The sequence below is a fragment of the Humulus lupulus genome, chromosome 2 (assembly GCF_963169125.1).
Source record: "Humulus lupulus chromosome 2, drHumLupu1.1, whole genome shotgun sequence".
Lineage (NCBI taxonomy): Eukaryota > Viridiplantae > Streptophyta > Magnoliopsida > Rosales > Cannabaceae > Humulus > Humulus lupulus.
In genome coordinates this window covers 118923931-118935365 of record NC_084794.1, presented here as the reverse complement: position 1 = coordinate 118935365, position 11435 = coordinate 118923931, and the positions used below count along the sequence as shown (strand labels likewise).

The 11435-nt window shown below is 37.3% G+C and overlaps 1 non-coding gene across 1 annotated transcript; it reads right to left on the bottom strand.

The window, feature by feature from the left end:
* Positions 1 to 1438: 1438 nt before the first annotated feature.
* Positions 1439 to 1545, bottom strand: LOC133820528 (small nucleolar RNA R71). Its single transcript, XR_009886936.1, has one exon. It is a non-coding gene; the product is annotated as a small nucleolar RNA R71 (small nucleolar RNA).
* Between the last annotated feature and the right edge of the window lie 9890 nt (positions 1546 to 11435).

Here is an 11435-nt window from a genome sequence, read left to right as displayed (position 1 = left end):
ATTTGTTATATTATATGCTTTTTCCTGCATTTTGCCATTGGTATTTTGTCGCTCCAAGGTATAATATGATATGTTTTTAAAATTAGAAGTTAGTATAATTTAATTAAAGAACATATTTTAAGGTGAGCTTTATTATATATATTTTCCAACTATAATTAATGGTATGGAATTATAGTTGAGTATAATGAATCAATTTTATTAAAATATATATATGTTTACATGAATGTAACTTATGCCTTCCATATTTTCTTTCTGATTCTAATTCCTCGATTTTGTTTATTTAATGTTAAAAAAATACATATTATTTTTCAAAGTTTATTATTTTTAATTTACTAATATTTCTTTTTACTTGTATTTTACCTCTCTGTGGATACGACATAGCCCGATTACTACTGCGACCGCTTAGGAGTTATTGGGCGATATCAATTTTTGGCGCCATTACCGAGGAGGTAATTCTACAATTAAAGGTTTGCATAGTAAATTAATTTTTTTTTCTATTTAAAAAAAAGTAGTATAATTTTTAATTTCTCTTTTATCTTATTTTTCCTTAGTAATTTTTTATTTATTTATTTTACTTTTAGGTTTAGAATTTATTTTCTAGATTTAAGTTTTTTTTTAAGAAAAGCATAAAATTTTAAAGCATAAATAAAAATAAAAAAAAAGTATTGAGAACATTTGTGTAATTGTGAAAATTAGTAAAAGCCAAACTTGTTCTGTCTTAGAAAAATTGGTTCTTAAATAAGGTCTGTGTTAGCGTTACCCTCCAACCTTTTCTAAGAACCTCGGGGAGTTCTTGAAAAGCTCTTGGGCCTAAAGTGGTACCTTGGCAGCCTTCTCAATTGGCCTGGGAACATTTTTGGTGTGTACTTATTACACTATTACACACTTGCGCTTATAATACTTAAAAAATAAAAAAATATATATGCCACGAAACAGAGACGCATTAGGGAGATTTATGAGACAACAAGCAGAAACTTTAGAAAATTCTCCTAGTTCGTCATTTTCTTCCATTCGTTCAAACACTCCCGATTCACCGAGACTTCCTGAACTACCCACGATGGCTCATCAAGATGAAGTCCAACCAAGAACGCTACAGGATTATTTACATCCTACGCGTACAACCACACCTTTATGCATAATGTATCCCAACAATATGCCAAATTTTGATTTCAAACCTGGCATGATTAACCTCTTACCAACCTTCCATGGGTTGGAAAATGAGAGTCTGTACGTGCATATACGGGAATTCGAAGAGGTGGTGGCTACATTCAACAACCGAGCTGATATCACCAACATTGTGAGATTGAAATTCTTTCCTTTCTCACTCAAAGACAAAGCAAAAAGCTGGTTGTATCCCTTAAGGCCTAGATCTATCGGAACATGGGACGAAATGACAAAAGCATTCTTTGCCAAATATTTCCCGCCCCATAAGACTAGCAGCCTTAAGAGGCAAATCTCTACCTTCATCCAGAAAGACCATGAAACTTTCCATCAGGTCTGGGAGAGGTTTAGAGATTTGATAAATCAATGCCCACATCATGGATACGAAAGCTGGCGTCTGATAAGCTATTTTTATGATGGTCTCACAACCGGACAAAGAAAATTCGTACAAATGATGTGCAATGGAGAATTCCTTCAAAAAGATCTCGATGAAGCTTTCGAGTACCTCGACGATCTCGCTGAAAAATCCTACACATGGAATGGACCGAGTCCTATGGACAAGTCACGATCAACTGGAATATACCAATTAAGGGAAGATGACAACGTCAAAATCCAAATTGAATCATTGAGACAACAATTCGAGGCTTTCAAATCTCAAGAAGGTAGAGGAATCCACATGGCTGCAAAGGTAGAGACACGAGATCCATGCTTCATCTATGGAGGGGTGGAACATCAACCACAAGAGTGCCCAACTCTTGGTGAGTTAAGAGGAGGAAATAAGGAACAATGCAATGCTTTAGGGGATTACAAGAAGCCTTATAACCCTTTCTCAAACACTTACAATCTCGGTTGGTGCAACCATCCAAATTTCAGCTGGAAGGATTCAAACCAAGCATCTGGAAGCCAGTGGAGGCCTGAGCAGCAACAACCGCCAAAAGCATACATTGCTCCTCAAAATAACATGCAGTCAAGTAATTCTCTATAGAATACTTTGCAGATGCTTGTGCAAACTCAAATAGCCTCAACTCAAGAGTTCAAATCTTGTTTCACACAAATGGTAGAGGAAATGAAAGACATGAAAATCCAAATGACAAAGCTAAACACTACTTTGGCGATTCAAGAGCATGGTAGACTTCCCGCTCAACCTCTAATCCATTAAAAAGGGCAACACATGGCATAAACCTCCTCCTCTGTAGATACAAATTTCAAAGAGGTTAATGCCATCTCTACTCGAAGTGGTCAAAGTACGGTTTCACTGTTAACTAAGACAACGAGTACGTCAATGCCCGCTCCAGATGATGATGGGCCAATAAGCATTCCAGTAAAGGCACCCTTTCCTCAAGCTTTGAAATCCACTGGAAAATCATGGTGAAATCCTAGACCTTTTAACACAAGTGAAGATCAACTTGCCATTGTTGCATGTGATCAAACAAGTGCCGGCTTATGCCAAGGTTATCAAGGATTTGTGCACCGTTAAAAGAAAGCACCATGTCAAGAAAATTGCATTCTTGGGAGAACAAGCTAGCGTGGTAATTGACTGCAAGACACCGCCTAAGTACAAAGATCCTGGTTGTCCCACCATCTCATGCCAAATTGGGGAGCAGGAATTTGGTCAAGCCCTTCTAGACTTAGGAGCAAGTGTAAATCTCATGTCATATTCAATATACTTGCAATCAGGTCTTGGAGAACTCAAGCCCACATCTGTGGTGCTATAATTGGCCGATCGATCAGTTAAGAAACCTCGGGGAATAGTAGAAGACGTTCTGATTCAAATTGAAAAATTCTATTACCCTGTTGATTTTCTCATCTTGGGCACTCAATCTGAAGTGAGTATAGAGTCCAAAATTCCCATCATTCTCAGTAGACCTTTCCTCGCAATAGCAAATGCACTCATTAACTATAGGAATGGTCTCATGAAAATCTCTTTCGGGAACATGACTCTAGAAGTGAATGTTTTCCATATCGGCAAACAACCACCTAATAACGATGAGTGTTTCCAATCATATCTGATCGATACACTTATTTCGGAAGAGCTCGAAGCGAAATACACGTCTAATCATTTTAATCACCTCTTCCAAATTTCAGAAAGTTCTGAGCTCGATGAGTCTAAAATCAACCCTGAAATCGTCAAACACTCACAAGCTAGAATAACCATGTTTTGGAATCCAATCTTTGAGGAACTCCCTCAAGATCGAGAAACACAAAAACCATCCATTGAACAAGCTCCTCAACGAAAGTTGGCACAACTTCCCGACGGTCTCAAGCATGTTTTCTTGGGAGCTAACAACAATTTTCCTATCATAATATCCTCCAAGATCAATGCCACACAAGAGCGCCAACTCATCAATGTGTTGCAAGAACAAAGAGATGCATTAGGATGGACGATAGCTGACATCAAAGGTATTAGTCCTTTAATTTTCTCCCATAACATTCAATTGGAAGACGGGGCTATACCACATTGTGACCCTCAAAGAAGATTGAACCCAACAATGAAGGAAGTAGTAAAGACTGAAGTCTTGAAACTTCTTAATTCTGGCATAAACTATCCTGTTGCTGACAGTAAATGGGTCAGCCCAACTCAGGTTGTTCCCAAGAAATCTAGGGTAACAGTGGTACAAAATGAAAAAGGGGAACTTATTCCTACCAAGGTCACAACTGGGTGGCACATGTGCATTGATTATAGAAAATTAAATGCAACCACCCGCAAAGACCATTTTCCACTTCCATTCATCGATCAAATATTGGAACGTGTGGCAGGTCATCCTTTCTATAGTTTTCTCGATGGTTATTCAGGGTATTACCAAATCGAGATTGCCTTAGAAGATCAGGATAAGACCACATTCACTTGTCCTTTCGGTACTTTTGCCTTTCGGCGCATGCCATTTGGCCTGTGCAATGCTCAAGCGATGCATGATGAGCATATTTTGTGATATGATCAAGAAATGTATGGAAGTATTCATGGATGACTTGACAATCCTTATAAATTCCTTTGAGTCAAGCCTTCTCAATTTAGAGTCTATGCTTAAACATTGCAAAGGGAAGGGCTTGGTACTCAACTGGGAAAAATATCATTTCATGGTGCCATCAGGCATAGTCTTGGGGCATGTCATGTCGGAACAAGGAATTGAGGTTGATCAATCAAAGATTGAACTCATATCAAAGCTGCCCACCCCCAAGACTGTTAAAGACATTCGATCTTTTCTTGGGCATGCAGGATTCTGTAGGAGGTTCATACAAAATTTCTCGACAATTGCTCGCCCTTTGTCAAACCTCCTAGAAAAAGATGTTGTGTTCAGTTGGACACCTGAGTGTGAGGAATCTTTCTGAAAGCGCGTTACAAAACTCACTTCTACCCCTATCATTCAGCCACCAGATTGGAACTTACCGTTCGAAGTCATGTGTGATGCTAGCAATTATGCTATAGGGGCCGTCTTAGGTCAAAGAAGGGAAGGGAAGCCCTTCGTTGTTTATTACTCAAGTAGAACTCTTAACAGTGCTCAAATGAACTATTCTACCACTGAAAAAGAGTTACTTGCTGTAGTATTCGCACTTGACAAGTTTCATTCCTATTTGATTGGTTCACCTATCACAGTCTTTATGGACCATTCTGCCTTAAAATACCTCCTTTCCAAAAAGGATGCTAAGGCGCGTTTAATTAGGTGGATCCTTCTGTTACCGGAATCTGATCTGACCATAAAAGACAAGAAAGGAGTTGAAAACATGGTAGCGGACCACTTATCTCGTCTTGAATTTTCTGATTTCGCTGATGGCCAAGCCATTCGAGATGAATTCCCTGATGAACATCTCTTCTCAGTCACTAAGTTGCCATGGTACACTCATATTGTGAATTACTTAGTGACTGGCGAACTTCCAACTGCATGAAGTGCACAAGATTAATGTAAATTTGTGGTCGAGGTTCGTAACTTCTATTGGGACGATCCATATCTATTTAAGTATTGCCCGGACCAAATTATGAGACGTTGCATTCCAGATGATGAAATTTTTAGTGTTCTGAACTTGTGGTGGTCATTTTCTATGAAAAAGACTACTGCAAAAATCTTACAGTGTGGTCTTTATTGGCCCACTTTGTTCAAAGACACTAACAATTTCTGTCGATCATGTGAAAGGTGTCAGAAATTAGGTGCTTTGTCCCGGCGACATATGATGCCATTAAACCTAATTCTTGTAATAGAAATATTCGATTGTTGGGGGATAGACTTTATGGGACCATTTCCCCCTTCTTCTGGCTACCTTTACATTCTCCTTGCCATAGACTATGTCTCAAAATGGGTGGAAGCTGTGCCATGTCGAAGTAATGATAACACAACTGTTGTGAACTTCTTAAAGGAAAATGTGTTATCTAGGTTTGGCACACCACGAGCTATCATAAGTGATTAAGGCACCCAATTTTGCAACTATTCTTTCGAGACCTTAATGCAAAAATATGGTGTAATTCATAAGGTTGTATTGCCTTATCACCCACAGACAAATGGCCAAGTTGAGTTAGCCAACCGAGAAATTATGCAAATCTTATAAAAGACGGTTAATCCTGACCGCAAAGATTAGTCCTCACGACTTCTCGATGCTCTCTGGGCATACCGCACTGCTTACAAAACTCAGCATGGTATGTCTCCTTATAGGCTAGTCTATGGTAAAGCCTGCCACCTTCCGTTGAGCTAGAACACAAAGCTTATTGGGCAGTTAAATGCCTAAATTTTGATCTCAAGGCAGCAGGACTCAATCGTAAGCTTTAGTTGTCAGAAATTGAAGAGTTAAGAAACGATGCTTATGACAACTCTAGGATCTACAAGGCCAAAATGAAAGCGGCCCATGACAAGCAGATCCTTAGAAAAGAATTTGATCCAAACCAACAAGTGCATCTTTATGACTCTCATCTGCATATCCACCCTGGCAAGCTGAGATCAAGGTGGACTGGCCCATATGTTGTGAAATCTCTCTTTCGTAAACGGTGCTGTTGAGGTCATAGACCCAACTGATGGGAGATAATTCAAAGTAAATGCCCAACGACTGAAACACTACATAGAGAGGGTGACCCAGCCGAAGAAGTCACTCTCGTGGAACCGGTTTACCAAGTCTGAGTAGTGTTCCAAATTGTTTGTACATAGGTTTGTTTTCAGTTTATTTCCCTTTTGTCATTTTATTTTATTTGTTATCATTTTGTGTTTTCAGTTTTTCATGTTTTAGAGAATCAATATTCGCTCTATCACTCGACATTTGCTATCCAGGTGTTCTCTTTCCCTGCTTTTTTACATTTATTATCTTTTGAGACATTGAGGACACTGTGAGATTTTGGTTAGGGGTGGTGAGCATAGTCATGCACGTTCATGTTGATTTTTGTCATATTAATATTTTCATGGTCAAATTTTTTAAAAATTACTTATTTATTTTTGCAAAATGTTACTTTTGAGTCAATTTTTGTTATCTGTATTACTAAGAGTTTCTCTAGAGTTACCTAATGCACATGCCAAAAATTGTGGTAAGATGGTTGATTAGCACGTATTTGCTTAGAAATTTGCCTTGTTTAAGAATTCGTTATTTTCTGTGAGAGGTGAGACTTGAGAAAACAACTTAATTTTTTTTATTGATTCTTAGAAATGGTTATAATTATTTGGACAAGGTATTGTGGTATGAATGAATGACGTTTTAGGTATAATATCTTCTATAGATAAATCTTATTAGAGAGCCTTTTATTATGTTCTTCATGACAAAAAAGAAAAAGAAAAAAAAAGAAGAAAAAAAAAGAAAAAAAAAGAAAAAGAAAAACACAAGAGCAATAGTTGTATCATTTTCCATTATGTTGTCTCTTGTGTTAAAAAAAAAGAGTGTTTATTAATTTCATGTTTTATTGTATGACTCTTATAATAAATGTAACAATTTTCTATTTAACTTAGAATTCCCGAAAAACTGGTTTTGTGGTACTCTTTATGGTGGTTGTCCAAATAGTTTATTTCCTATCTTCGTCTCAATAGTTATTTAAGAGTCTGTCCTGAATATATATCCATTTGACGAGTGCTTACTTTTTTTATTTCCAACTCCATGAGCGAAACCCTTAACATTAAATATTTTCAATTACATGAGAGGTTAATGGAGTTGAGACTTTCACTTGGCATAATTTCGAAGGCTTTATGTGCAATCGTTTGCGGAAAGAAGGTTCAAGTTTGGTGCACACACTCACAACTCTAGATTTATTCAAAGTAATTTTGATAACTCTTGTTGACTTGTTACTAACATTTTGTGTTAATACTTAAGTTCTTTTATAATTTTTGACTTGAAATATATCATGTTGACATATATTATTTCGCTTGAATTGCTAGAGACTAACAATAAGCTGGTTGGGGGTTGTGATTAGTGTTCAAAAGTATCATTTTATTAGTCTTAAAGTTTAAAATTAATTGAGTTTTCATTAATATTTTCATGGATTTATTGCCACATGTTTTATATTTGAAAATATTAATTTTGAATTAATTTGTGTTTAATTTTCAAGAAATAAAATGTACTTTTGGCACAAACAAAAAGAAAGAAGAAAGAAAGAAATATAATTGAAAAGAATGATGACAATGTAGTATTTTTGACAAGATTAGGCCCAAAATGGAGCCTAGACCCAAATTTCAGCTGTGCCCACGTGTCCTTCCAGCCTCCAGCCGCGCCGCCGAAGCCAAGCTGCGCCAAAAAGCCAAGCCGGAGCCACCTGACACACTGACACACCTGATGCATGCCTGCCAGGACTGATGCATCTGATGCCTCAGTCCCACGCCGCCTGCCACGCATCCCTGCTAAGCCAACCAAGGGACGCCATGCATCCCACTGCCTGGCGGCTGCTCCCTACACCCTAACAAAGCAGCTGCCACTATTCTGCCGATCCAATCGGTGCTTGACATGTGGCCAATGTCTGCTGCATTTGTCTCCCACTTGTCCCACTTTGCACCTATTTTGCAGCCATTTTTCCCACTCTTTAGTACACGATTTTAACATATTTTGGGTCATTTTTTCCACTATAAATAGAGGACCAAATGGAGATTTAAAAGTATCAGATTGTGGAAGGAAGTGTAGAGAGTATTATTGGAGAGAAAAACACTTATTTCTTAATTTTGCTGTTTTTCTTTTACATTTTTTTGAGTGAAAACAATGCCTATTTTAGGCTAAATTCTCTTGTGGAAAGGCTAGAGTGAAGTTCATGTTTCACATTATATTTTTAATATATTGATTCTTTATTTTGTTCTTCATTTCTGTATCTTTGTTACAATTAAATTTATTTTCTTCTAATTTTTATTATAAATTTATTAGTGTCTTCTTTTACATAAGTCTAGTCATGCTCTTCTTATGTAATTTAGGCTCTTAATTTAATTTAGGGTATTTGTTATATTATATGCTTTTTATTGCATTCTGCCATTGGTATTTTGTTGCTCTAAGGTATATAATATGATAGGTTTTTAAAATTAGAAGTTAGTATAATTTAATTAAAGAACATATTTTAAGGTGAGCTTTATTATATATATTTCCCAACTATAATTAATGGTGTAGAATTATAGTTGAGTAGAATGAATCAATTTTATTAAAATATATATATATATGTTTGCATGAATGTAACTTATGCCTTCCATATTTTCTTTCTAATTCTAATTCCTCGATTTTGTTTATTTAATGTTAAGAAAATATATATTCTTTTTCAAAGTTATATATTTCAAAGTTTATTATTTGTAATTTACTAATCTTTCTATTTACTTGTATTTTACCTCTCTGTGGATACGACATAGCCCGATTACTACTGCAACCGCTTAGGAGTTATTGGGCGATATCACCCGACCTATTGTTTACATTGCTAGTCCGTGCTCTTTTTTCATTTTCAGCCTACTTACTATCAAGATGCCTTATCTTCTGGCCATTATTGTTGCAATGTTGATGGTTGTTGTGGTTCCGATCATTCTTAGGTTGATTCCGCTGTTTAGGTTCAAACTTACTGGCCTCTTCCTTACTATCATTTGCCTGGAGCCTCTCCACCTCTATAGTTGTTTCTAGTGCATCGGTGCAGGAAGTGGTTCCGGGGTTTGCTAGCTTGAATCCTAGCTCAATTTTGGGTCTGAGTCCCCTAACGAACTTGGTGACCCTCAAAAAGTCGGTTGGGACCAACTCTGATGCAAACTTGGCAAGTCGATCGAACTTTCGAGCATACTCTACTACCGTCAGATTGCCCTGCTTGAGACTGGAGAATTCTTCTACCCTTGTGGCAATGACTGCCGAGTTATAATACTTCTTGTGAAAGAGCTCCACAAATCTAGTCCATGTCATGGTGGCGACGTCGTGAGTCTGCTGTACTAAATCCCACCAGATTCTAGCATCCTTCTTCTAAAGAGACAAAACCCAGGATATGCAATCTCGTTGCTGAGGTTCATGTGTGCCAGGATCAACTCTACATTCTTGATCCATTCTTCCGATTCAAAGGGGTTTGTTGTCCCTTCAAATTTTGGAGTGTGTTTCTTACGAAACCGCTCATAGAATGGTTCTATGTACTGAGCTGGGTAAGGCGCATAGTTCGCCATTGGCCATCCCCCTATTCGGACCTACTTGCTGGGGTGCCTGAACCGTTGGCTAAGGCTGCATTTGCGGCTGAGGCTGGGGCTGAGTCTGAGGTTGCGGCTGAGTTTGTTGTCGTTGTAGCTGCAGCAATTCTTCCACTTGTTGCCGTAGCCGAACAATTTTAGTGGTGTTGTCAACCGGAGGCGGTGCACTTCTATTAGCAGCAGCATTGGTAGCACGCGTTCCCCTTCTTCAGACTGGAAGGTCTTCATTAGTCTTGTTGGTGGTGCTGGAGGCATTGCTGTTCGTGCCTGTAGACCTTCTGAGCGACATCTTCAGCAAAGTTCTAATAGTCGAGAAAAAACGTGTTAGAACTTACCTTAATAGGTTCTAAGGCAAAACTTAGTCTAAGCAAACATAACTCAGACCTATCAATTATGATTTCTTATGAAAAATTATGTAAGCCTTCTTTATAATTAGGGTGTGTTTCTATACTTAGAAAATTAGCCATCTTTATTATTTTCTAAGTCTGTTTCTAATCATCCTATATGACTTAATTCTCAGGCTCGAAACTCGTCATTGTTCCAAAGTTAACCATATTGAGCGAGGGTTGGGATCAGTAAAATCGTTCCCATTACTATGGCCCCATATACTCTCAATACAGAACTCGGTCCATAGATTTGTATCCACCCTCACCGAACTCAGTCATTATTTATTGAATTTATTATAACTGTAAAAAAAATCAAACTCATACATGTCATCCAAAAATAACAATAATATTCATTTGGAAAAAGGTTTTCACTAAGTACAATCATAAATCCAAATAAATAAATAAACTAACATAACTGGGGTAAATCTAAAAATCCGGATCTTCTATGTCTGGCCCTTCATCTAACATATCATCATCTATTTCTTCATAATCATCATTATCTTGAGCCTTCAAACTACCTCGGGGAAGATTCATGAAGATGCTATGCTTTTGCTCATTAGTGAATTGAAATACCAACTTAGAGGTGAACCTAAGTATATGAAAATAATATCTCATGGCTACCGGTAAATCATCATCATCATCATCATCATCTATAGTCTCCCATATTTCTTCTAATGTTGAAATTATAGAAGGAAAATCTTTAAAAAGCCTAATTACTAGGACATATTGTTCTGTAGCTCTCATCATAATTTGCTTAGTAGTCTGAAGGTGAACTATCTCCTTGTGGAATAAGATCAATCTCTAAGTGATTCTTTCTAATACTCCTATTGTATTCCTTGGCTCTCTAATCCTTTTTATTGAACCTCTATTTGGCCAATGACACGAAGTTAGAAATACGACAATAAATGAGATGATAGTCAAGAATGGAATTAAATGGTAAAGAAATGAAACAAATGATTTATAGTGGTTCGGCCCCAATGAATGGTAATGACCTACGTCCACTTAGTGCTATTATTTATATTGAATCCCAATGTCGTGATCAAAGAACTAGGGTTCTTGAGTTTCACAAGCCTTAGGAGAATTACAACTATTTGGAGGATAATCACACTATACTCTCTTTCTCTCAGTATTCAGAAAAAAAGTTCCAAAGTCCCATCCTTGAGCCCTCTTCTGCATATTTATAGGCTCAAGGGGGGTTACATGGGCCAATGGGCCTTAATTCTCCTAAATATCAGCGTATCAAGGCAATAAAGAGGAAATAATCCATGTAGTTATTACAAGATTACAATCTTTTGAGGAAATAAAATGA